Raw genomic sequence first — 25,641 nt, forward strand, 5'->3', positions numbered from 1 at the left:
CCACTTGAAAATAAACCCCATGTACCAAGTAAAGGTGAATACTTTACAGCGTAGGCTCACAATAGGCTTACTGAGCTCCAAGTCACAAAATATATCACAATCCTCAAAGAGGCCTGAGGTAGATCATGGTAATTTCCTAGAAAAATGTGCTTTCAAGGATGGAGTAAATTAGGTACACCTATTAACTCTGCTTTTTAAAATATCTAACCTGAATGAGATCCACCACAAAAATAAGAAATATAGAAATGGATAACTTAAACAGCCCTAAATTAAAAATGCCTCTTCTGCTATGCCAGTTGCTTGTACAGTAACAGCATACTGTACTGCTGTTCAAATGCAAACAAGAACGAACTATACATACTTGGCCATTTCCTTATGTTAATGCCTTATAAGCTGCATGGCCTTCTGACATTTGCTACTAATGAAAAAAATGCTATTCAGTGAACTATCATCAGATTAAGTGAAACCAAGATAAACACATTCCGTTCAAGAATATGTAAAGAATGTGTCAACTTTTATTTACATTTTTCTCAAGGTTATGGAGCTTTCGCTGCAGGGGGAGAAAATATTATAGGATGATTACTGTGAAGATCTTCTCTTTTTAAGACTCTATATTTAAAGAACAAAATTCAAAGAGTAAGATAAATTACATTAGCATCACTGCAGTTCAATTCCTTCCAAACACAGTCATGATACATACAAACTAAACTCTGGTAGCAAGTGGATGAAAGGAATCACTGTTGATTAATGCTAAGAATACAGGAGCCAAAAGGATTTCAGACAATGATTCACTGTGAGACTACCAGTAAATCTCTTGGTCTCTTTTGAGACTCAGTCAACCTGGCACAAACATTGGGTAAAGTATGTCCTTCACAAAATGGACAATGCACCACAGCAATGCTCTTTTAAAAAAAAAAAAAAAAGAAAAAAAAAAAAAAAAAGAAAAAAGACTTGTGTGTGAATTTAATGCTTATGGAAAAGTCTGACCTGGCAGGCTTTGAGCTTGAAATCCTCTCATTTCCAGGACGGTAGTTCTAGCAGCAGAACAGATTGACTCACGCAGGCTCACCACTACCCCTCAGCCTTGAACTGAGGAACCATGTTGAGTGGTCAGGTTTTGTGGCTGGTTCAACCTCTTTCCCTGGACTTACAACCACTGACCAATTACTATTGAGTGTAGTAATGGTTTTTGTGATTTGGACTTTGGTCCACTGAGAACTAGAGTTGAGATCTCTTTAACTTGTTTCAAGAGTCAAGCTTGTCTGTCTGGGGGAAAAAAAAAGGACTAAATCAAATGACTAGCATTAAACTCCATGACAAAGACAGATTGTGGAGCATTTCTGAAGACAACTGCCCAAAGCAGACCACTGAGCTGGCCTGCAAGTATAAGATAATGAACTGGACATGAACTGGCTTTTTTGCAGGAAAGGAGGCTTTGTACATGTATGAAAAAATTTTAAAGAAACTAGTGTTACAGTACCATTCTTAACACATGAAGAAGTCTTTCAGAAAACAATTTAAGTTCCCTGTGCGCTTCTAAATTCTATTTGAAAAGTACTGTCTGCCTGTATTTATCTCCCTGGAAGACTTGGATGAACTGCCTAGGCCCAGGACAAAATTATCTTTGATGGCAACAGTCATGTGATGGAGAAAGAGGAACATCTGTAACACTATCTACCAGGTTAACCTCCTCTTAACTTTATGTACCATAACATTACTTAAACAGAAATCATCACCTGGAACACGAGAAACAAACGGCGTTTTTAATATTAGAGGTACTAGCAACAAGCCTGTGTATTTCTTCAGAAGGAAATACCAATGCAGACAGTGAATTAAAACATGCCATGGTAACAGATGAAGACTTCAACTGTCAACAAAACCAGGCTATTAATTCTCACATAAACAGTCTTTTTAAATCTTTGATTTTTAATATTCAGTCCAAAGATCACTCTCACATTTCAGCAGCTTTTGTCTTTTAATGCCAATCATTTCAACTGACTTTTCTCACTACCCTGTGCTTTCTCTCCCCTTTGGAAAAGGTGAGTGAAAAATATTAAATGATATCTTACTCTGCCAAGACCAAAGGAAAAGTTCAAACATTCAAAAAAATTAGGCAATGACTTTGCTTAAGGCAGGGAGGGAATGTGATTAGCAGTGGGGTGGATCACTGCCTGGCAGGGGAGAGAAAAAAACAAACCCGAACACAAATCTCTTCTCATTCTCTGTTTCAATCTATGCTTAGGTCTAGACTATGTAAACAGCAACCAAAAATTACTGGATGGAAAACACAGAATTATTTTGCTGCTCATCACGTTCTTTTCTCAAGTGACAGACACCGAGATTCAAGGGGAACCTGGGAAGCTATTGGCCTGTTCGTTACCACCGAAAGCAAAAATGCCCTAATTGATCCACTTGGACTAAACTATCACTTGCCGCAGGATGCAATCTCACAATGCTGAATGTGTCTGGGAGAGCAGCTCACGCTGCTGTTGGCCTCTCTGTACCTCCTCAAATGACAAAGAAGATTTCAGACTTTACAACCCTCAGCCTACAACCTTTCACCAGACTGTAACTCAACTTATACGACACAAAAACAGGTATGTGATGTGTCTGTTACCTGATTTTTGCCTTCAAATTTCTGTTCTATTTCTGAAACAGAACAAGGCTGAAACTCTCCTTTGACTGAGATGAACCAAATGTCACCTCGTAACAAAGACAGACTCCTCTATCCCTGGACCCTGGCATCACAAAGTAGGAATCAAAGGTGCTGCTTTTGTCCAAAAAATCATTATCACCTTTAAAATTTAATTCCCTCAAAGCACTAGAGAATAGTCTGGGAGAATGCAGAAGGGAAGTGAGAGATGACAGTTCTCCATTCTCTCCAGAGACTATGCGTCCCTACAGTTTTTGCTTCCTGTGCAATGCTTAACTCCTTGGTGCCTTTTCTCTCGTGATCTCTTCCTTGGCAGAAACTTCTTCAAATTTAAAAATCAGAACATGAGCCAAGTAAATAAAAATAAATAAATAAAGCTCAATGGCTATAAAAAGTACACAGACTAACCTGCTTAATTATTAACAGGTAAACACAACAAATTCTGAATTATTTACTTAATCTTTTTCAGCTACAAACCTCAGACTTTTAGAGCATGAAATACATGCTTTATTTTAGGACACAAAACAGGTATTTTATAAGACTGTAGGCTTTTTTTTTTTTTTTTTTTGAGGTGGGGTTGTTTTGAAGAATACACATTTCTTATTAACCCCAAAATACCTTACTCTCACTGAACCCTGGTGGAATTTTAAATAGAGAAATGAAAGTTTTAGTACACAGATCCTGTATTCACGTGTTCGCTAGTGAATGAGCCGGCTGTTTCTGACTTGCAACGGAGAGAAAACGAGATTCATGTGAGGCATATGCACCCTCTCCTGTTCCTGTACATCTGCTAGGAAGACGCTAGATTCAAAGGGGGAACCTGGTGAAGGTGCCAGACACAAATTCTACAGTGGACAAAACAGTCCCAGGTAGAATCCCATTTTCTTCATTGAATAAAGCTACCCTGCTGAAGGAAACCTCGTCTGTGCTGCACCTAAAAAAAGGTCACCACCACCAACCCCTGATGATCCAACGGGATGCTGTTCTAGGGCTGACCTCCAGCTGAGCCCATCTCTATATTCTCCCTCCTTCTGACACATCGCTCTGCCTAACCCCGTGCTGATGTGACGGTGACATGCTGAAAACGAGGGAAATTCCAAGTTCCTTGCTGGATAAAACAGCAACACTGCTCTACCTGCTGAAGTCAGCACATACCCTTTGAAATCTCCAGCACTCAGTAGTGTAAACCAATGCCATCTCCTCCTCAGTAACCTCAGGCCATCATACAGTCATTACCATCCAGAAAAAACGTTACATCATCATCACAGAAGAAATGTGGTTGTGAATCTCAGGCAATTTTTCTTAACTAGCTTTTCTTTGGAAATGATTCTATAATACTGCTTTTAAAGCCCTGGATTAATAAAGACATATGCATATATGCTGAAGCTGCTCATGAGAGACATGCCACTAAAATTCTAAAGTTTCGCATGCAAGCAGAAGTGTTCACAAGAGCGTTATGATAATATTTAACAAGGTATTCACATACTGCTATTCCCTCATCATGGCTACAAACACATACAAATGTGAAATCTGATAACATATTTATTAATCTACTCTTAATTGCTATAATAGTCAACATAATCTGGGGTTTTTTTTCCTGGTTTTAGATCTTAACAATTTTGTCAATATTTATGTACTATACTTTTTTTGCCTACCAAAGCCTTCCAAAGGTGCAATTCAGGAGATGAGACTGTTAATCACAGAGCTGGCTTAGCCTCTAATTTAGGTGGCCTACTTATGTTAGCAACATTTTATTAGCACATTACGCTGTATATTTAATATTTAGTACACTGTATGAAAATGGTTTACTGTGTACTGCTCACATAAATGACTTACAAATTCTGTTTGACACATAGAGAACAGTGTATAAGTAATACATGTATTTCTAAGTATACCTAACACTACAGAAAATAAGGATAAACAGAAGACATGTAGAGAAAACAATAAAATGTATCTGATGATGGACTTAAAGGCTAGCTGATAAATACTTTGATAGATCAAAGATGCAGTATTAGGGATATATGCAGAATGCCCATCCCTCCTTTAACTTCTGATTTCACATCTTCCTCTGGAAGCCCCAGCAGACATCCAGCTAAAGGAAAAAGATGACTTTCTTAATTGCTGAAGTCGTACAGTGGAGACAACAGCAACAAAGCATACAGCAAATCCTCCCAAATCCTTTTGCATCTTACCAGACGTAAAAGACAAAGCAGGATCTTTCTTTGAGCCTAGGAGTGCTTTCAGGACATTTTTCACGAGGCAGGTAAGTTAGCTATGTCCTCATGAATTATGCAGCCTTTCCAGTGTGTACTTACACAACACTAGCTGGAAGCCCCAGGGAAGGATGCCCAGCGCAAATGAGCAGCAGGTGGTACCAAAGGAGAATCGCTCAGCCGAATCAGATCCAAGTTCTCCTGGAAGAGCTGGAGAGCAGACCTGAGCGGGGTTCCCAGTTATCTAGCTATAGCTATAGCCATTTGGGTTGTACTGATGCTCAGAAATTAGCACTGGAAAGGAGATTTTGACTTTAGCCCTTAGTTATGAGGAAAAGCACACTTTTTTCATGCTCTTCCTATTTACAAAGTGAATCAAAGCTACACCAGCAGGCATTTGTAAGGGCCAGATAAGGGAAAATCCTTCAGCCTCACCTGAATTAGGCCTATGGGAAAACCCATAAGCAGTCCTGGTGCAGTTTGTACCACCTTGGAAGGGGCAGAAGAAGGGATTTAGCCTATTCGCTTCAGCCAGATCATTCTTAACTTTCAAATTATTTCAGCCACTTTAGATACAGGTGGCTTTTTTTAACACATACCCTTAAAACAAGTAGGTATAGTAACTTGGGGGGGGGGGGGGGGGGGCAACAGAGGCTTATTATACATTAACCCTAACTCTAGCTCTTGATCTCTAACAAGTGAATCATGCACATTTATCAGAAATACGTTTTTCTGAGATCATCTGACAGGTGAATATATCAGTGTGAAGGAGGCGTGATAGCCTCCCAGGACAAGTTATCTCCAGTTGCCTCTGAAGCTCACGATACCCCAGTCAAGAAGGAACAGTCCATCAGAAGGCAAGAAATTGTGTTTGTAATCAGTATGGTTTAGCTTTTTATATTTCTTCTGCTGTGTAATTTGTCAATATATCTATAAATCCTTTTATAATGAGGTGGCTAAAACAGATACTAAGACTTTAGTAAACACCAAACTTCTTTTCTGCAAAAATACATGATCACAGCAAAAGCATTTTTTTCTGCTGGTGAACTATTTTCAGTATTATTACAAAGGACCCTTACTGTTTATTACAATCCCTGACAAAACATCACTTCCAAAGCTTTTCTCAGTATCTTCGGTTGTTTGTCAAGTGACATTCAAAAACATTTTTATTTGAAAAAACAAAAACAAAACAAAATTGAGCCTATTTCACATTCTTTTTATTCTTGTACTTTACTGAATTTTTCAAAATTATTCCAATACGTGTACAACACTTACACGGCATACCGAAAAATGCCTCACAACAGAGAAATTCAGTTCACATTTCCTCTAGGAAAAAACCCACAAAACAAAACAATCTACAAAACCTCTTAGAAAATGTATCTTTTCCCAGTTATATTCAGTGGGGAATATTAAAAATTCAGTATTTGCCACTCTGCGATGACTTCTCAACACAAAACAGTTCCTTCATGCTGCAACAGGTTCCTCTAGTCTAAACATAAGGGGAACTAGAAGAAAAGTACACACTTGAAACAGTACTAAATATGACACCCACAATACAGCTCTGATCCTGACATCACTTCTTCCCTTATTTTTTCCTATCGTTTCCATCATTCATTACAGATACAGTATTTATTTTTTATAATGATTAGGATGTAAAAATCGGTATATAGAAACCAAGTAACAAGAACGGGTCTAATTAAAAATTAATATTATTACAAAAATAACTATTATATTAATCAATATGAAGACTGAGATATTCAGATCAGTAGGACATTTTTAGTTCTAAGATTCATTCTGCTTTAAGGACATGAGGACAGTTGATTTAGTAAAAACCTTGGCTGAGATACATCGATATATAGTATTTGGAGTAAAACCACGTTGGGAGCTATATTGTAAGCTAGCAGATATCTCCATTACAAGAATGCCTCATAATTTATAGAACAAACATAAAGTTTGTACAGATTAAGATCTGAAGGAAACAATCCAAAAGGGACTCCACATTTTTAGCTAAAAATTCACCAGCAAAAGTGAAGGGATAGCTGCGGATCAAACTGACCTTTCCTGTAATCTTACCAAAATCACTGAGATTCAAGGATGAATTTAACTCGATACTTATTACACAGTAGAGTTTTTAAATTAAGAATGCTTAAGGACAAGTATTTCACATAGTAAAATCTGTTTCTTGAGGTGATACCCCTCAAAACACGTGATCCACTTCATATTATTTTAATATGACCTACATATATAACTTTTCTCTATATTTTCCTCAAATTTGCAAAAAATTACCTCCACTTTTCTTCCACTGAGTACAGGTCAATGGATTATTCAGGTTTTTGCCCTTTATGTTAAATGAGACTAAACAAAGTTTCTGAAATATATCATATAACACAAACCTATGTTTTCAGGTAATAAATTATTTATATTGCAGTAGAGTTTACAGATCGCAGTGAGATCAATGTATTAGGCACTGCAGTGACACAGACTGTGAGCCAGTCGTCACTAGAAAAAACTTTTCAGACGCGCCAGCCAAAGAGTGAAAGAGCAGGCACTACTTTTTCAGATGAGTTGGGACACACAGATTGGAGTTCCGCAGGAAATCTGTGATAAGAGTACAGTGCTGAACTCCTATCTCAGGTTACACTCTACTGCTTTAACAACAAAGCCTTCCTTCCTCTCTACTAATTAATATAAAGCCCACTCCAAAAATCCCAGTATTACATCTGCCCCATTAACTTAGCAATTCCGAACATCATGCTACTTTGCATTTGCGTAACTCTAGCATCAAGAATCTCAAAGCATTGTGAAGCAAAACCAAATAGAACTAGATTATCCTCGTTTTGCAAGTACTAAAACAAAAACGTGGAGGCATTAAGGGTAAAGTCATCTCACCTACCTTTGGCCATCTAAAAGACACTGTTGCTTAAGCTACTCCTTTCACCACTGGAACAAGGTGAGCATCTTGAGAGGGTGATTCCTTCTCTTCTCAGATACGTGGCTAAGTCAATCATCACCAGAGAAGGCTCTCCCTTTCTTATGCCTACTCCTCCCATCTAGCCTAGATGCCTAGACTAAATGCCTCATGTTTAGATGAGGGAGCTATACGTCCCTATCCTATCTCTCTCCAGGGCTCCCTTGATATCTTTTCTAAGGGGCAAACCAGTGACTGGCCAAGGACTAGTCAGCACACACATGCGGAAAGTTAGGTGCACAATGCTAGACCTATTAGTGTACTGACAAATGAGACGAACAGAGCTCGTTGCTTCTCAGCGTCCGGGTAGTCTAACAGTTGACCACCATTTCCTGAGCTACTGGCAGGCCCAACAAATGGCCATAAATTGCTAGGTCTAGCTGAGGTTTGTGCTGCTCTCAGCCCAGAGTGGAAGCCCAGCAGTAATACTCAAGGTGCTGTCACAATATAAATAATGGTTATAAATAAAACTCATTTCAAAAAGAGATTTTTTCTAAGAAAGGTGATAAAAGTCTGCTATCAGACTTTGATCATAAGCCCTACTATTCAGAAAAGGAAATATCTCTGAATCCCAGCGAAAATTAATCTGTTTGTGGCCAAAATAACTTTTGAAAAACAGAAATGCTTCTATCGTTTTCTCTGTCAACCCAGAGATCAGATTTGGGGATCCAAAAATGCTTGACTTTTCTATGCAGATTTGCACACATCAGAAAAATCTGGCACTATACTACACGATAGGATCTTGAAGCTCTGAAGTAACTGTGAAGTGGTATTTCAAATAGCTTTTCCAGAATGAAAACTGGGTAAGACAAAATTAAAGTGATGCCTCTTCCAACGTTAAAACAGACAACGGGAATGAAAGATACATTGTCTTGTCTCTCCCACAAAAGAATGACTTAGACTAACAGCTTCCATTCTATGCATAGAAAGTTAAGTAACATATTTCAGTGTTTTTGCCAAATAAAACCTGGGAAGGAGTTCTCTAAAGAAATCACAGGATACCAATGGAGTCGCATGAAAAAAATACCAGCACTTTCATTCAATCATTTTCCAAGCCCTAAAGGGAATGAGCAAGCTGCAGTACCTCAAGAATCAGATTTTGCAAATTCAAGCTTCTCCTCTTTCTTCAGTTACAGGCAAAAAGCACCCTTTAGGTACATATAAAAGCACTAAAGTCTTGCTTTAAAACAAAGCACTGCTGTGTAACGAATGAGCCTGAATCATACACGCTTATCGCGAGCCCAGCAGTTAGCACTGAGCCAACAGCTAGAAACACTGCTACCACACTCATGCTTCTCAGTTCTAGCAAGTTGCTCTGTTTAAAATGAAAGTAATAGGCTAACAGTTCCCCAACCAGTATTTGTATCGCTATTATAAATGGTTATCTGTTATCAGCAGAGAAGAATCGATACTTAATGCAGTAGCTAAGGTCCAGCTCTCCCGGTTTCATGGCTGAGGGGAGAGAAGGGAGAGGGATGCTAAGGAGCGGGATGCTAAGGAGCGGGATGCTAAGGAGCGGAGGACTCGGACCACAGATCCTTCCCACCAGGAAACACAGCAGCAGCGAGCGGCCAGCCGGCTCATTTATCAAAGAGCACAAGGATCTTTCAGGGCAATAGGAGTGGAATGGCCTTTCCTAGGAAGACATTTGCATTGCAGACCTTACCACCTTCTTCCGTACACGCACAATTTATTCATTTGACCTGCCCGTTCCAAAAAGAGCTATACTCAACAAACAAGACCTACGAAGAAACCACAGTGGCCTCGACTCTTTCTCCAGGTAAGAGGATGAGAAAACAAAGGGAAAAGCTCTCAGTTAACTCAGTGATCAGTATATCCATATGCTAATAATACTAACACTAATAATTCCCACTGCAGGTACTAACCCATCAATAACACTTTTGGACAATTTTTTTAAGGGCTTGAAAGTAATCCTAATACTTTGCCAGAGTAGTATCTTCATACCCATCTACTACCGTTAACTTTCCAAACCAGAGCAACTGACATTATGCATAGGAATTAGACTGATTCGTTAATGTTTATTTTTATGGGGAGGAAGAAGAATATCTTAACTCTGAACCTTCCACTTTTGTTAATGATTAAAAAGTTATTTAAATATTAACTTTATTAAATCAATAATTTATATGACACTCCTGAAATTTACTTACAACACATACTAGCCAAATCTGTTTGTTGTTTTGGGGGCAGGTGGATGAAGAATCCAGACAAAACAAAACAGTTTCTAATAGAAGGATATAGACCTCATTCTATTTATCTGAGAATAACATCTATTATTTAGTGTGGAGCAAATATGTTCAGAGGCTAAATGGTCTCTTTCAAATGACAGACGGATTTTTTTTCCTCTTTTTGTTTAGTACAACATGCCCCTGATATACCCAAATAGCTCTATTTAAAAGGCAATCTTTATTAGGTAATTTTTAAAATGGGAATTACGATATGTACTAGCAAAAATTGCTTGGCTGTTTACTTACTGATTCTTTACAAAGGCCAATTATTTTACCAACGGACAAGATGAAATCTGTTACAAAAAAATGGGACTTATATGTTAAATCCCGTTTATAGCAGAGAGCTATTTTGTTTCTAGGTCTGGTCACCTAAAAAAGAAGGGACAATAAATTGAAGACTGTATCATACTTCAACAATAATAACTGGTGCCCCAAACACTTTCCATCACAAATCTCACTGGCACGATTCCTACTTCACAAGTGAGGAAAAACCTATCAGAAAAATGAGTTGGGATGAGATAAAGAACAGAGGAAAATAAAAGGTTTCCTAACTTGCAGTCTTGTGCTTAGATGATTATGTTACTGTTTCTGACCCAGAGACATTACATCTTCTCATTTCTTAAAGAAAAAAACCCTGTATTTTTAACGCCTCTCTTGCTCATCCACCTGGGCATCCGTATTTGTGTAATCCACTATCATGACTAAAATAATCTACCACATCGGTATCAAATTGGTATCAAGGCCATTCAAATCTAAAAGTGAGTGTAAAATATCAGTCTGCACAATATTGAGTTTATCTGTGTAAGCCCCTTAAAATACTGAGTATTTCTGTTCAGCATAGTCCCTCCAATGCATACACTTAAGATAACCCTCCCTGTGATACCACCGGCAGCGCTTTCCAGTTACGTAGAGCCCCGCCAATTAAAAAAAGGCAAGAGTTAACAGCAGGATGCTGTTGAGAAAAAAGCTTAACTTATGAACATGTTCAGATTCCCATTGCCCAAAAATCTGAGTAATGTTCCAGATATGTTATGTTAATCTGTTACACAAGATTGTCTGTAACGTGAGTATTTTTTTAAGAAGTACCGAGGGTGGTGTTGGGGGTTGGATGAAGGCAGGTGGCCAAAGTTATTACTGAATTGAAGAGGATTATTTTAATTATTATTGGACTATTAACCCTCTGCATGGTCCTATTTAGCCAGTTTCATTGTGTTTACGAGTAATATGATTTATAACCATTGTACTTGAAATTACTGTTGATCACCAAGCATTTGGGAATAAAAATAGATATGATTAGATGTGCAAAGCTCATTTGAATGCAGTTTTATGCATAGACTGGGTTTCTATCCACTAAAAAATAGCCCTTAATAATAAGATATCAAGGAAAACGCAGTGAGAAATGATATTTTATGTATAATATGTGATCTGTGTATTCTAGATACACCTCATAATGAACGTGACCAAATACTGAACACGAACTGAAGAACAAACCTTTTGTGTTGATGCAAAATTTGAGTGGCAGGAAAAAAACATAACAGAAGATAAGGGTTTTCATTCACAATGCAATGTAAATTAAAAAACCATGGATACAAAAGAGTAGAAACAAGAAAGGTAATATAACAAACTTACATTTCACCCTCCATCATTACAAGGATCAAAACAGGGGCATACATCTTCATTCCAGTCAGATGGCCACTATAATAATATATTATAGCAGCTCATACGAGAAATAAAAATACCAAGGACTCAGTTATGTTTTAAATTGAAACAAAGCAAACCATAACAAAAAAGAAACAAAACAAACCATAAAGTCTATGGGGTTTGGTTCTTTTTTTTCAAACGAGGGGCAAAATATACAGGGAAGTAAGGTATATCTCTATTTACGAGATCACTTTGCCTTTAACTTCACTGAGAACAGCATGAAGCTCAGAGACTTCCCTTACCAAGCCTATTTTCACTCTAAATAGGTCTTGACGGTGCTGTAGCTGCAGAGCCAAAAAAAATGAGGCCAAATTTTATGTGGTCATGCTAGCGTGGTAGAAAAGCTTTTGTGAGGATTTGATGTTGTAACTGCATTTGTACATCTGGCCCCTCACAGACCTTCAAAGACTTAGACATCTATAGATACGTACATGGATTATTAAATGGCCTGTTAGTAAAAGAGGTAGATTCAGGACACTGCCACATTTGAATTTGCTATCTGCAACTGGACTCCGACATTTCATTTGGATACTTAAAGCATTAATGTTATTGTATCCTGTAGACCTATAATAACAAGTTTGATGTAACAGATGGGAGCTTTTTCAAAAAAATGTAAACAGCTGATCTGAGAGCCAGCACTTTCTATAGACAGACCTTACAGTGAAATATAGCATTCTACTGTTTATGCCAAACACATCATGGCACTGTAAGTAGACCACTTTATACAGTGAAGAAATACAGTAAACATAAAAGGAACACACCTCAAGAATTTCTCTTCCCACTTTCACTTATTTTAAATAGAATGTTCTCTCTCAAATTCTCTGCTTCTGACCTATCCAAAAAAAAAAAAAAAAAAAAAAAAAAATCAAGGAAAATATTGCCCTCTACAAACCAGAGCAGATAATTTGAACCAAATCGCACTGAGTCTTCTTGCAGGGCTTCTCATTGTGCATTCTCAACATCACCACGTTTCTGAATTTTGCTAATTTAAATATTATCCTCATTTTAATATTATCTATCACACTAGACCTTACTGATTGTCTGTAATGCGAGTAGTTTCCCAAACACATACTTATAAACCTGCTCCTTAATAAAAATAAATAAACTACTTCATAAATAAGAGAAGCACAAGAAAGCAGTGGGGGTTTTTTGGAAATGGGGTTTTAACTATTCTTCTTGGATTACCCTCTTTGGTCTTGAGTTGCATGCTTGTTCTTGCACATGTATTTTAAGGGCATGTTAATAATCTAAATGTTTACAAATACAGGACCATCTAGCTTCTGCATTTTTCACATTGTATATTTGCTTTAGCACACTGAAATTAATAACAATAGCCGCATCTGACTGCAGTTGCTTCTTGTATGATTTCTGTGATGCAGTAATAAAAGACACTGAAAGTTCAGTGCTCTGGAACGATAACTCTAATTATTCTAATGTTTACTACAGGAAATTACCTATTGGACAACCCTGCCCAGAATCCTTAGCAGGAAATGGGACAGATTTCTGTTTACGGAGAGAAACAGCCAGCCTAGTGCATTGGTAACAGCAGTGCTTGAAAACTGTCCTCCATTACATAGGATGAGAGATGGAAAACTGCAGCTCCTACATGAATGCAGTATGCAACAGATTCCCAGAACTGTATCTGAACATGGGTTGGCTTTTTATTCCCTTGGAAAATAAGAAAATCAAACTGTCTAAGGCAATGCTCCCATGTAGTTGATAGCATTATCTTAATAACTTGGTTAAAGAAGTAAACAACAAGAAAAAAAGATCCCTGTTGACAACAGGCAGTGAAAGCAGAGCAGAGCCGCAGGATAGGAACTGCCTAAAAGTAGCACTGAATCTCTGTGGTCAGAGTCCAACTTGCATACCCTCTTATTCAGATGCTCTTCTCCTTCTGAGGGTCCATAACATGCTTTTATAATATGGCTAGTATGCATCAGAGAAAAAATATCCACATTTATTAGGCTTATGCCAGTGTAAACACCATTAGAAGTGGTTCTGGTATGACAACCCTTATTTTGCACTTCTCCAATTCTAACTTCCTTCATCAGTTCTCACTCTCATCCACTTAGCACTTCCATTTATTGTCTCAGGGCCAGATTTTCAGTACTTTCTGTTCATCTCCAGCTCTCTCTGCAGCTTTGTATGACAACCAAACTGACTCCCCTGCTGTCATTTGGGATACTTTTAACATTAACTGGGCAAAGTCCACGTTCTGTTACTTCAAATATTTCTCGAGTATCTATTCACTCTGTGCTTTAGAGATCTCCAGGCTTTAGTTTACATTCTTCCAGATTTGATTTTTGCCCCAAGTTCAGTATTTTTGTAATATAACCTTTATATAAAACAAATGTTCCAGTACTTGGAGAAGATTAAAGGAATGAAGGAGGTACTCGGCTGTCTGTTAATTTTACATGTGTTTAATGTTATCTTGGAGAAATGTACCCATTTTCATTTTCAATCTAATCTACAAGCTATGTTGGATGATTGTGCAAAGAGCCAGCGTGCTAGCTGTTTAAAGAAACAAAATGGAGCCAGGAACAAGCACGGGATCTTCAGTAGCACAATCCACCGGATAATGGATAAAGTTTGCTTACTCTCTGATACTCACTACCTTTGACTTTATTTAGCATATCCACAGGATTATAATCGAGAGGCAATCAGGCTGGTGGTTTTTGTTTGGCCTCTTACACACAGAAAGCAGCTAGACATTTCCAATCCGGGTTCAGCTACCAAACCCTTCTTCTAGTTCTGGGAGTAGAGATAAAAGCGGGCTGTTTCAATTAGGCTGGCTATAGAGATGATCTGGAGCTGTGAATTAATTGATTTGAAGACCAAGAGGGACAGCTCCTGCATAATAAAGGCCATGGAATTTCAGTCTGTAATTACAGTTAAGTTCAGCTCCAAATCCAATAGAAATCAAAGGTGACCGTATCAGGCCCATCTCTAATCAAAAGTGGCTCTTTCCCTCACCACTAAGTGCAAAATATTCCATGTTTCTTCCTATTTCAAAACGCCACTTGGGTCGAAAATGAACCTGTGTGAAAGATCTTTATTCCTGCATGGACAGGAACAAATTTTCCACTGCAGCATGAAAAGACTAGAACAATGAAAGTACTGGGAAGGGAAGTGGCAGGGGGGGAGTAAAGCTCTGCCTTTTTGGCAGTACTCGCAGAACATTATAAGGGTAGGTGGAGTCCTGCTGGGTCTAACCAACTGCTCAGATCCCCCGTAACATTTTACTGGCCCCCAGCTTTACACTGTACATCTTAGAACACGACGAAAAAGCTCACATATACATATATTTTAAAAGACACAAAACTCTTGAGCACACATCCAAAGCAGATCAATTGCCTTTACAATATTCTCAGAACAAAATGTTCCACCAGCAGATCTGATAAGAAGAGCCAAAAAATGGAAAACACTTGCTACCAATTTATTGCAGTCACCCATAAACTATTACTAGAACATTATGTATTGGGGTTCAAGCCAGAAAGCTATTAAAGCGGACTGCACTAGAGTCTTTCCACTATGCTACTGAAGCATTAATAAGTCCTTAGAGAATTGTGTTTATGTTGAAAGAATCATCTTATAATCAAATTTTCACACACAAAAATGCAGCTCTTTTTAGAATTACTGTGCGCCTTTGCTCTCTCCCCCACATTGGCTAGTGTCTCCACAAATACCATCATTTTCTGTGTTTCTGTCTGGCCCAAACCCTGATGTACATACTTTGTGTTCCAAGCTGGACAAATTTCAAGATAAATGGTGCTAATTGACAGTGTTAATGGGCGCAGGATGTACCACATCCTTTCCCCTGTTGTCTCTGCCTAAGTGTCTCACTCCTTACAGTCATTCTTTGTGCAAGAAGAGAAAGAGTTAAAAGATAATGCTAAAAGGGCATCACTACTTTTTTTTTTTTTTACTTAGACATGTAAATAATAAACATCCAGTGGTTATTTCCCTGTTACAGGAAAACCTCTAATAAATCAAAAACCTCCTTTCCCATTTAGGAGACAACAAAGATAGATACCCAGCAAGATGATGAACCCAATGATTCACTGTTTTTACCTCAAGCATTGTTGTTTTCCTTTGAAAAGGTGTATGCTTTCTTTTCAGATACTTTCCTCTGATAGCACACAGGTGCAAACCATATGACAGAGCAGGCCAAGTGGAATGATGGCAGCTCCTATATCCCTGGAAGCTCCTTAAAACAGTAAGTCTTGAGATGAGATGAACTAGGCCATCACTCCAGAAAGACTTCAGATTCTACTTGAAGTATGAAAAAGACCTAAAATTCCAAGAAGGGAAGTCCCTTGTATGAATTTATTCATATTATCCTAAGCAACTAGTTAAGAGCTGAAAATTGTGATACTTATTATCATCATCACCACCACCGCCACCACCAGATAACCACTTCACCTATATCCCCACTCAGAGTCCTAGAGAGCACAAACTGGGGGAACAGTACTATGTTATGACAAGTTTACGATGACATAACACCTTTCCTGATTTGCCTCTTCAATCCCTGGAATATCCTTTTGGTTTGAGAGATGACTGGGAAAGCACTCCTGGCTGCCAACTGACCCGTAGGCTGTTCTCACTGGGCAGGAGAAGTTAAACTTCCTTGCAAACAGGGAGAATCCTCAGCAATAAAATACCATTGCAGTAGCTGTAACTACCAATTTTGCCATTTTATGAACTTGTTGGACAAATGTCATTAAATTTGATCAGACAGTACTGATACACTTGACTTCAAATAGTCTGATTTGAAGAAGTGTTAAGAACTTGCGGTGCTCTCTGAATGGAAACTGCAGAAACTTAGGATCTTTCCTTGACTTAGGCCTTTAGTATACACAGAGAAAAAACAAGGATAGCAGGTCAAATGTATCCCTTAAGTAACTTCACCGGATCCCACCATGTTTTCTATCTGTTGATTAATGACTGTGGGATGTATTGGTTGCTCAGGCAGCACATTTATGTGTGGAGCTTTTCTACCTGCTTGTGTAATTAGTCACATTCCAATCAAACTTACAACAAAAATAATAAGAAATCATTTCTACCTGCGCTAGTGCACAGGACACCAGAGAGTGATTTTGCACTAGATAAACAGACCACATCTACAGCTAAATCTCTCTCTACGGTTTGCCTCTTCACAGCAGGATTCAGGCTCTGCTGTCATCATGAGAGTCAATGAAATCTTCAGCTTGAGAAGTCCTTTTTGATTCTTCAAAGAATACAGAGACACGTACCGGCACAACAACGTGTTAGCGAGCGTTTATACTAAGGAGTATAATGCTGAAAAACTCTCACTACGCCAGGAAGAGGAATGAAAATACGTAAGCACAAAAATCAACACCCTAGAAAAGCTTGGAAGGGCTCAGGTCTCCGGAGAAGATTTCATCTAGAACCTCTGCAGCAACTGAGTTACTGCACCTTCCGCTCCAGCTCCATTAGTCCACACACTTGCAAAAAAATTGTCCGCTGCTTCACTGAAAGGTTTACATTAAGACAGAAGTCTGGTGCCCAGGAGAAATGTCCTAGATGTTTTCTATGCTTAAAAGGCAAGATGTGCCTAATACGATTTTTCTGTAAAGGGCGACTGAAGTATGGTATTAATAAAAAATAAACGATGTTAACTTATGTTAAATCTTTCTCTCTTCTCCAAAAATACACAACTGAAAAAAACCTACCCCATCAGTACTAATGCACAAGCAGGTCCTCTCCATCTGCCAAATATGTAGGTCATTTCAGTGAGTGACAGAGACAAAGAGGCCTGATTTTAATTCATGAAATATTCCTGCTAATAGCAAAGTTATTGAGACATCTGTTAAAAGCCTGACCTGTTATAATGGGGGGGATATCTAAAAAGACTGAAATTTCTATTTAAATTAATGCTACACTATTTTATTGGGCATGTACTGCTATTAACAAAAACATTATATAAATTAAAAGCAGGCCCACAATAATCCTCCAGATAAAATCTGGTGCTGTCTTCTAATGCTACCATATGAGCTTTTATTTGCATGTGCACTATGTGTACATATTACAGTATAGCAGATATGTAAAAAAAAAAAAAAAAAAAAAAATCTCAGAGTCATAGCAGCCCAGTTTAAAGTTTGGCAGGGAACAGTTGGCAGACATAAGAAAAAAAAAAAAAAAAGAAGTAAATATGTTTCATGGCCTCTATATAATTGAACATTCTTCAAATTCCTGTAATGGAAATGTCAATACCATGGAAATCCTTGCAACATGGACACAGACAGATAAATGTGGCTGAAGCCAAACACCTCCACCCAGAACGAATAACAGGCCTTCAGACAAAAAAAAAATCTACATAATAATAAACTACCCACTCGATAATACTAACAAAATTAAGTTTTTGCTTTTGGGGTAGTGGTGCGGTGAGCAGAGGGAGGCAGAAGATGGGTGACAAAAGCTGTCAGGAGGACTGCACTGCAGAGGCAAGGCACGGACGGGATCTCCCCTCGCCGGCACTCAGAGAAAGGGAGCTCAGTGCCACGAAGGACCCACTGATGCCACCCACGGGGCTGGGCCCTGGGTCGTAACGAAGATAACGGCTGTTCTGTTATTGACTTCGACAGAACAGGACCAATGACTAGCTTTCTTCTCTTTATGTTAGGCGATGTGCTGGAAGATGCATCGCACAGGTGGCGAGTACCTCATCCTCGGAGGCTGGACGCCACTTCAGGAGCTCTTTGCTGAATGTTCTGCCTCCCGCTGGCTCACTCCCAAAAAACGGTGTTAGAAAGGGGAGGACAGGTTTTCCCAGGCCACAGAGATGTGAGCTAGAATGAGGGGCACAGGTCCCAGGTCTTCGTTACAATTCCTAAGAAAAACACTCAGCACAGCGTCTCAATTCCAAACCAAAGCAAACAGGCACCAGCCTTTCTTCTTCTCCCCCATGTCCTGGTTCCCTCACAAGATGCTCCGTGCCCACACAGGTGGATGTCGTAGGGCTCTCTGCAGTACTGCCCCTGCCACGGATGTCTTGTGGGCTGAGGAGATACTGAACTGTAGAGCAGAATGTACATAAAGAACCAGGTATAACTGAGTAACAGCTCCTCAAAAAGCTGCCAAAAGCCTTTGAATCACGTTACAGGAGAAAACACAGCTCTGAAAGTTTACCCGTAGACCACTTATATGTATTGTATATTTAATTCAAGGTTTCCTTTTTCTGAACCTAAAAAATGCTGGGTGGCAGATCAATATATTTTCATTAAAATGCCACTTTTTTTTCTGAGGGAGAAAACTCAGAGACATATCTTTTTTTAAAAAGTGTGGGTCAGCCAAGATAAACTCAATACCTATGACAAAAAATAGTAGCATATGCAGAAAATATAAGCGCTAATACATGCTCCTCCACCATTACAAGATATCATGCATCCCCCCAACATCCACTTAAGTCATGCCATACAGCCACTTCATGCACCACCCATGTGAAATCTAGTCCTTTTTTATAAAATTAGCTAGGCAGAGATCTGGGGTTTACTGTTTCTCCTGAGATGCTCTATGAATGTTCAGAGTTTTAGAAGCTCGTCTTTATTTTTTCCCTCCACAATCTATATTTTTACCACTTTTCTTACTGCTTTTTCCTTTTTCTACTGCTGTATGAGACATCAACATACAATATAAAAATACATGTAACAAGGAGGCAAACTGCCTTTATCAAAGGTCTACCAAATGTACAAAGCATACAGATCTTTTTCTTCAGCATTCAGCTACAAAAGCACTACACACAGCTAACAACAGTAAGAAAGAAAAGTGATGATTTTAAGCTGCCAGTCTCCCCTTGGCAATAAAATATTAAGTCTTGACTTCTCTACCCCCTAAATTCTAAATACTTCCCTGTGCAATTCTAATAACTTCTTAATTGTATTTTTGAATGGATTATAAGCACAAATTAACAAAGCAAAATACCAACAAACAGCACCTAGATGGCTTATATTCTACTTTGGTAAGATCACGAGATATTTTTGTATTATTTCATTCCTCTTTCCAATTCATGTTCTTCTGGTGCAGACAGTGGTTTCAAGGAAAACTCTTAAAATCCCTACTTAACTAGGATCAAATAAATGTCACAGAAGAAGCATAACTGTGCCTTTGCTTGCAGTCATTATGGAATGGGCATTATGAAAAGAAAAAAAAAAGAGTCAGATCTGTTCTGAAGTATGTAAATGTCTCATCATTATTCAGTAATGTTTTCCTCCCTTTCCACCTTATTCAGCATCTTACTGGACAGACCTTCCTCTTAGACCACCATTGCAAACAAACAAAAAGCACAATCCTATCACGTACTTCAGGGCAGGAAGGAAGGACAGTGGATGTAAGCTATGGAAACTGAACTTGTGGGTAAAATTCCATATTGGAGAACTGCACTGCCACCCTCCCAGCCCAAGGAATGCTAACAAGCAGAATGATACTTAAGAAGTAGATTATTAACATCAATGAAAACCTCTCATAAAGAAATGTCTTCCACTTGAAAAAAAAATTGCATTTGTCTGCAGGTTTTTGTACTTAATATGGTTAAAAGTAACAGAATTGAAAGATATTAGTGGGAGAAACCGTCACCCAATTTTCAGTGCATGTGCACTTCACAGCTTATGTATTAAAAAGATTCACTGCTTGTCTGTAAAGTCAGGAGGTCCCAATCCTGTGAGCAGGTCTGTCTCTTCACACCTTGCACTAACACACAATTCAACTGATATCATTGCAGTTTTCTTACAGAGATTCCCCTTGAGATATTTCTGTAAGCTCGAGGGCTTAGGTTTTTTTCTCTCTAGTTTAGTAGGTCCTTCTAACTTAGTACTGCAGGAAACAAAAGTCCTTACCTACTACAATTTTGCTTTGTAAAGAACTTTGACTACGCTCCTCATGAGCAGTATAGTAGAAGCTGGGATTCTCTTTCTTGTTTTAAAATATAGTCATTTTATGAAACATATTTTTGCTTTAATACTGAAAGCATTGCTTCAGTATCTTCTAGACCAGAGCAGAATTCTCCCCCTGTTCCAAGAGACTTTATACAGTCATTTTTTCCAATTCTGGATCAGAAGAGAACCACGTTCTCTTGAGTCTTTCATGAAAAGAATAAGAAAGATAAAACAGACTACATCTCAGACATGTGAGGCTCAGGGACAAGACCTTGCTGTCTTGTTCAAAAAGAGGACTCGAACGTAGTTGTTCCCCATCTCAGGTGAAGTGACTTGGCCATAAGGCAACTGACCATTCTGAATGGATTCTCAAAGTTTCCATCACTTTGACCAGGCTTTTTTTTTGAGGAATGCTATAAAACCCAGGAAATCATTAATAAGATCTGGTAAAACCCCTTAAAAACACTGAAACCAAATGCAATCTCCACTAATGCCAATATTACCATATATAATGATTAAATATCAGTTTCTCTGAGGTGATCACCTTCTCTGCAAGTGTATTTGCACACACTTGTTTGCAAGTCCTTTTTCTGGCTACTAAGCTTCACTGGAAAGTTGATGAAATTTTAAGTGAAGTATGATTTTCTTTAGAACAGGAAAGGGATTCTAAATGGAAGACAGAGGTCCAAACAGACCTTCAGGTGGCCCAGGAGCCCCCAGGCTTGGCCCAGCTTTCTCTGGCACCTTTGTAAACACAGGGAGATTTAAGCAGAGGGAACATGACAGGAGAGGTATGCTGCCATAACGAACCACCATGAGAACTTCTAGGCATCTCAGAAGTATCACACAGGTTTATATTGGGCCCAAAGCTATTAAAGGTAATACAGAAGTTCTCGCTTCTGCGGTGGCAGCTGAAACGAGGCCACGGTACCAAACTCAGCAGTTGCAGAGCCAACCCTTCACCAACTTACAACGGCTGCACAGGTGGGTTTCCACCAAATCCAATTTTTTCCACATGCATTCATTTCAGAGGGATATAGTGGAACAAATCGGAGACGAAGTCCTCTGATTTAGCCTTGAAACAATACAGTTGAAATCTCAATACCTTTTTGGCTTCCTGAAAATAAAAGCCTTAGGGATGCAAAGGGAAGGTGGAGAAAATCAAGAGCTTACACTTTACATTCCCGTTTTGTCTCACACCTTGGAGGGCGCCTGGGTAATGACTATGAGGGGATGAAGAGCCTCCAGTAATCTGCATTCTGCCATGACTTTTGCACCCACAGTTGGTGATGTCTTTCTGATTTCCAGTATTTTTATTTCATAAAAGATAATAAGATAAGTTTCAGTTTCCCATTTCCCCTCTTCTTTCACAGCCAAAAGGTGCTTCCAAGAACAGTGTCTGACTGTATCCCTAAATTGCCCTCCAGGTGTCACCTGGGCAGGAAATTACTGTTCCCAATCTCGGTCTGTTCCCTTTTACAATAAGTTCGTGGTGTATTTTTACTCAGGAAGGGGTATGATTGAAAGGGATTCTGTAAAGGTACCAAACAGACCTAGATGTTCAAATCTTTGTAGAGAGTAGACCTTTTCTGAAGTTCCACTATACGAACAGGTTGTGTTTTAATGTATAAACAGAAACCTCACTTCAATGCAGACAAGACTTAAGATGTTGTTCTTTCTTCCCAAGGAGTGAAAGAACAGTATAAAAGATTTCCTAAGTGGCTGTGATAGATCTCTCCACAATAGCTTGGCACATGTTGTATGTACTAATAGTTTGTCATAAAAGACGAATGATCAATACTCCAGGGCACCAGCCATAGGCTGGGGAGCATCAGGTTCACCCAGAGGCTCGGCACATATGCTGTTACTTTTGGCAAGTGGCAATCTCACCGTGCTCCAATTCCTCATCTAAGAAATGAAAATCATGGCTCTGCCTCTCCATCAGCATTGCACAACTAACCATGTTAAAGTTCTGTTAGTAAATATGAGGGTAAGAGGGGCATCATTCTCTGTTACTGAAGACTGAACAATTATTTTTTAAGCCTAGCTGGTAGGGCTTTCCATGATGAAAGCCAAGTGTGGTTTTGGTGAAATTTATGGCATATTGGACAAAAGCTACAGGATACATGCACAGAAGCTGGTTTTCTCATCTGTGACTCTCTCCCAGACTCTTAGGGAACTGCAGTGAAGGGCATAACGTTAGTTTCAGTGCCCCAAAAGTTGGGAGAACTTTGAATATTATGCTAGTCATAAAATAAGCATTTAAACAGTTTCTGAAAGTAGAAAAGGCTTTTAGGGAATGGAATGCAATGAGAAAACACAGGATGCTGGAAGGCGGCATGGAAAAAAAACAGATTGAAAAGATTTAACCTGAAATATTTCTAAATTTATTTTCTTATTTGCATTTTTGAGCCCTAATATTCAACCTAAACCTTCCAGAAGTTTCAAATAGTACTTTAAGACCTCTGGAATACAGTCTGACAGCCTGAATTCAAAGCTTTTGTCCTTTTCACTTGTTTTCCAACACCACTACTATCCCATATATAAGACCTTAAAAAAAAACCCCACCCAATCCATCAAGTTGGGTTTCATTTACACAGAAGAAAAAATAAAATTATACATTTCTCTGGGCATCAGACACTCCTATTTCCAAACTCCAGACCAAAAATACGAAGTTAGACCTTAATGTGGGCTTAATGTAGACTTAAAACTGGCTGGTTTTGGTTAAAAGCAACTACAATGAAATTTAAGAAATAAGAAAAAGTTACATGAGAGAAACCACTGGGGGTTGGATTGTGTTGGATTTTTATTCATGTTTATTAAACATTTCCCAAGAAAGAAAACATTTTTACCACTGAATGCCTTCCACAGGAACCCACTAAAGAACATTCAACCTAGTCTAAGAAATAGGAATATGTCAAGGAGGAAAGAAAGCAACTATGTTCACAGGATCAACCAAATTCTCTTCTCCCTTTCACAGGCAAGACAAAGAGTTGCCCAAATGCATATAAACAGAAGTGATGCGTATGGGCCAACATCGAAACCTCCCATTTTGTTTCAGCCTTACCAGGCAGATTCTCAGCAAGCATAAATCATCACAGACAATGGAGGCAGGCTGACAGCAAGCATCTGATTATTTGGCCATCTACTTTGTCCTGACTAATGTTGGAAGCCGAGAGTCCACAGAGAAAAGTACAGCTTCCATTTGCCCACAAACTCACTAGCACAGTATACCCTTTACAGCAATCAGAGAAGTCTTCAAGTCTTCATTTAACTTCAACTGAGAATCCCCAAACGGTAGCAGAGTGCCCCAATAACATCAAAGTGAATGTGGTCACAGGCACCTTTCAAGTCAATGAGATCTGCTGCTGTTCTGCCTTCTTGATGAAAGAACACACCTACAAACCATGCAAGACAGAGCCAATTCTCAATTCGCATGTGGCACAGAAAAGAACTACTGTTTCACTTCAACAGCATCTTTAGTGTCAACAACCCAGTCTACCCCATTCTTAACTGAAACTACTGAAGACATTGGGACTTTCTCCCTCTTTTGCCTCAGGCAATTGGTTCCTGGTCACACAATGTCTCTACATGGGCAACATAAAGTAGTTTTAAACCTGAGAGCAATCCAAACTCCTAACCCTACATGGCAGAGACTAGCTCATATCCACACTGCTCAGAGCTAAATGTCTCCACAGCAGACTTGTCTTGAACAGAATTACTTGAGAAAGTACAAAGTGGAGCCACAGGGAGAGCTAACACATGAACTGCACAGATGATCAGGAGTCAGGTGCTCAAACTCACCTCCTGGCCCTCTTCCATTTAGGAGAGCAAATCAGCCACAGTATACAACTTCCCATCTTTGATTGAAGTTACTTTGGCATCTACAACTCATTTTCAAAACTCACTTTGGGTATTTCTGATCCTAAGACAAATCAAGCCTCAAAAAAACGCAGAGGGCATTATCTCCTAACTGGATGATCCACTACTGAAAATGGATTGTAAGAACTCCAGGTATGATTGAACCTATTATTGAAATACTGAGCTGACATTTGAAAAAGACAAAACAAATGTGCACAAATGGAGCACAATTCTAGAGTCAAGCTTTTGTGAGAGAAAATTTAAGGAGGTTCAAGGTGTTTTTCATACAAGATAAGCAGATATAAGTGAATAAGAACCAAGTGAGAAAACCCTTTCAAATGCAAACATCTACTACCTGGTATATAACTTTGCTCTTCTGGGACTACTGAAAAAAAACTCCACTTACTGAAAGTGATAACAGTACTGAGCTTTCCATCACAACTGCCCAATGTCATGCCGTCCTCAATTTATCTGTCACATAGAAACCAGTTTCTACTAAAGATCACCAAGAACTTCTACAAAAATACTCTAGTGAGTACTGAGGTTGTAAAATTCTGAGGGTGCCAGCAAACTCAGATTGACAAAGCTGTGTCCCCATTGATCATTGCTGGCAAAGCAAGTTGGAAGACAAAGTTCAGCTCCTGTCCCAAATATAACTCTACAGGGAAAAAATATTAACTAACCACAAGGAGAAGTTTCAAGAGTCTTTTGACCTGGAGTCATCATTCTGTATTCAATTCTGGTTTATGTAATGCCTTCTTCCCTCCACACCCCAACTTTTTTTTTTTTTAACCTCTGGAAAATGGAGTTTAAGTATAGTTATCTATTATTCTTGCTGATCAATACCATCTGTGGCAAAAGACTACGGAGTTACAGTGGACAGATTAGACACTGAAAAGCTTTTAAAATTACCAAGAAATCAAGTGCAATGTACAGTTCTGTTGCCTGGTCTGGATTGACTCCCAAAATTGGCTGATAGAAAGATGTGAGAATCTTTCCAAGAAGTTAAAACCTGTAGCTAATAAAAGTAGCTGCAGTATGAAAAATTAGGCTCTTCTCCCTTTAAATCACAGCCCATAGAGGCACTGAAGTAAATCCCTTAATC

The 25,641-nt window shown here is 38.8% G+C and overlaps 1 protein-coding gene and 1 long non-coding RNA gene across 12 annotated transcripts in view; one reads left to right on the top strand and one right to left on the bottom strand.

The window, feature by feature from the left end:
- ZBTB20 (zinc finger and BTB domain containing 20) overlaps nt 1-25,641 on the bottom strand; it is a 513,942-nt gene that overhangs the window by 425,739 nt on the left and 62,562 nt on the right. The window lies entirely within an intron of this gene.
- On the top strand, nt 9,495-17,308 carry LOC138685724 (uncharacterized). The gene is made up of 3 exons (XR_011325140.1): nt 9,495-9,614; nt 15,904-16,000; nt 16,944-17,308. It is a non-coding gene; the product is annotated as an uncharacterized lncRNA (long non-coding RNA).

The sequence above is a fragment of the Haliaeetus albicilla genome, chromosome 6, assembly GCF_947461875.1.
Source record: "Haliaeetus albicilla chromosome 6, bHalAlb1.1, whole genome shotgun sequence".
Lineage (NCBI taxonomy): Eukaryota > Metazoa > Chordata > Aves > Accipitriformes > Accipitridae > Haliaeetus > Haliaeetus albicilla.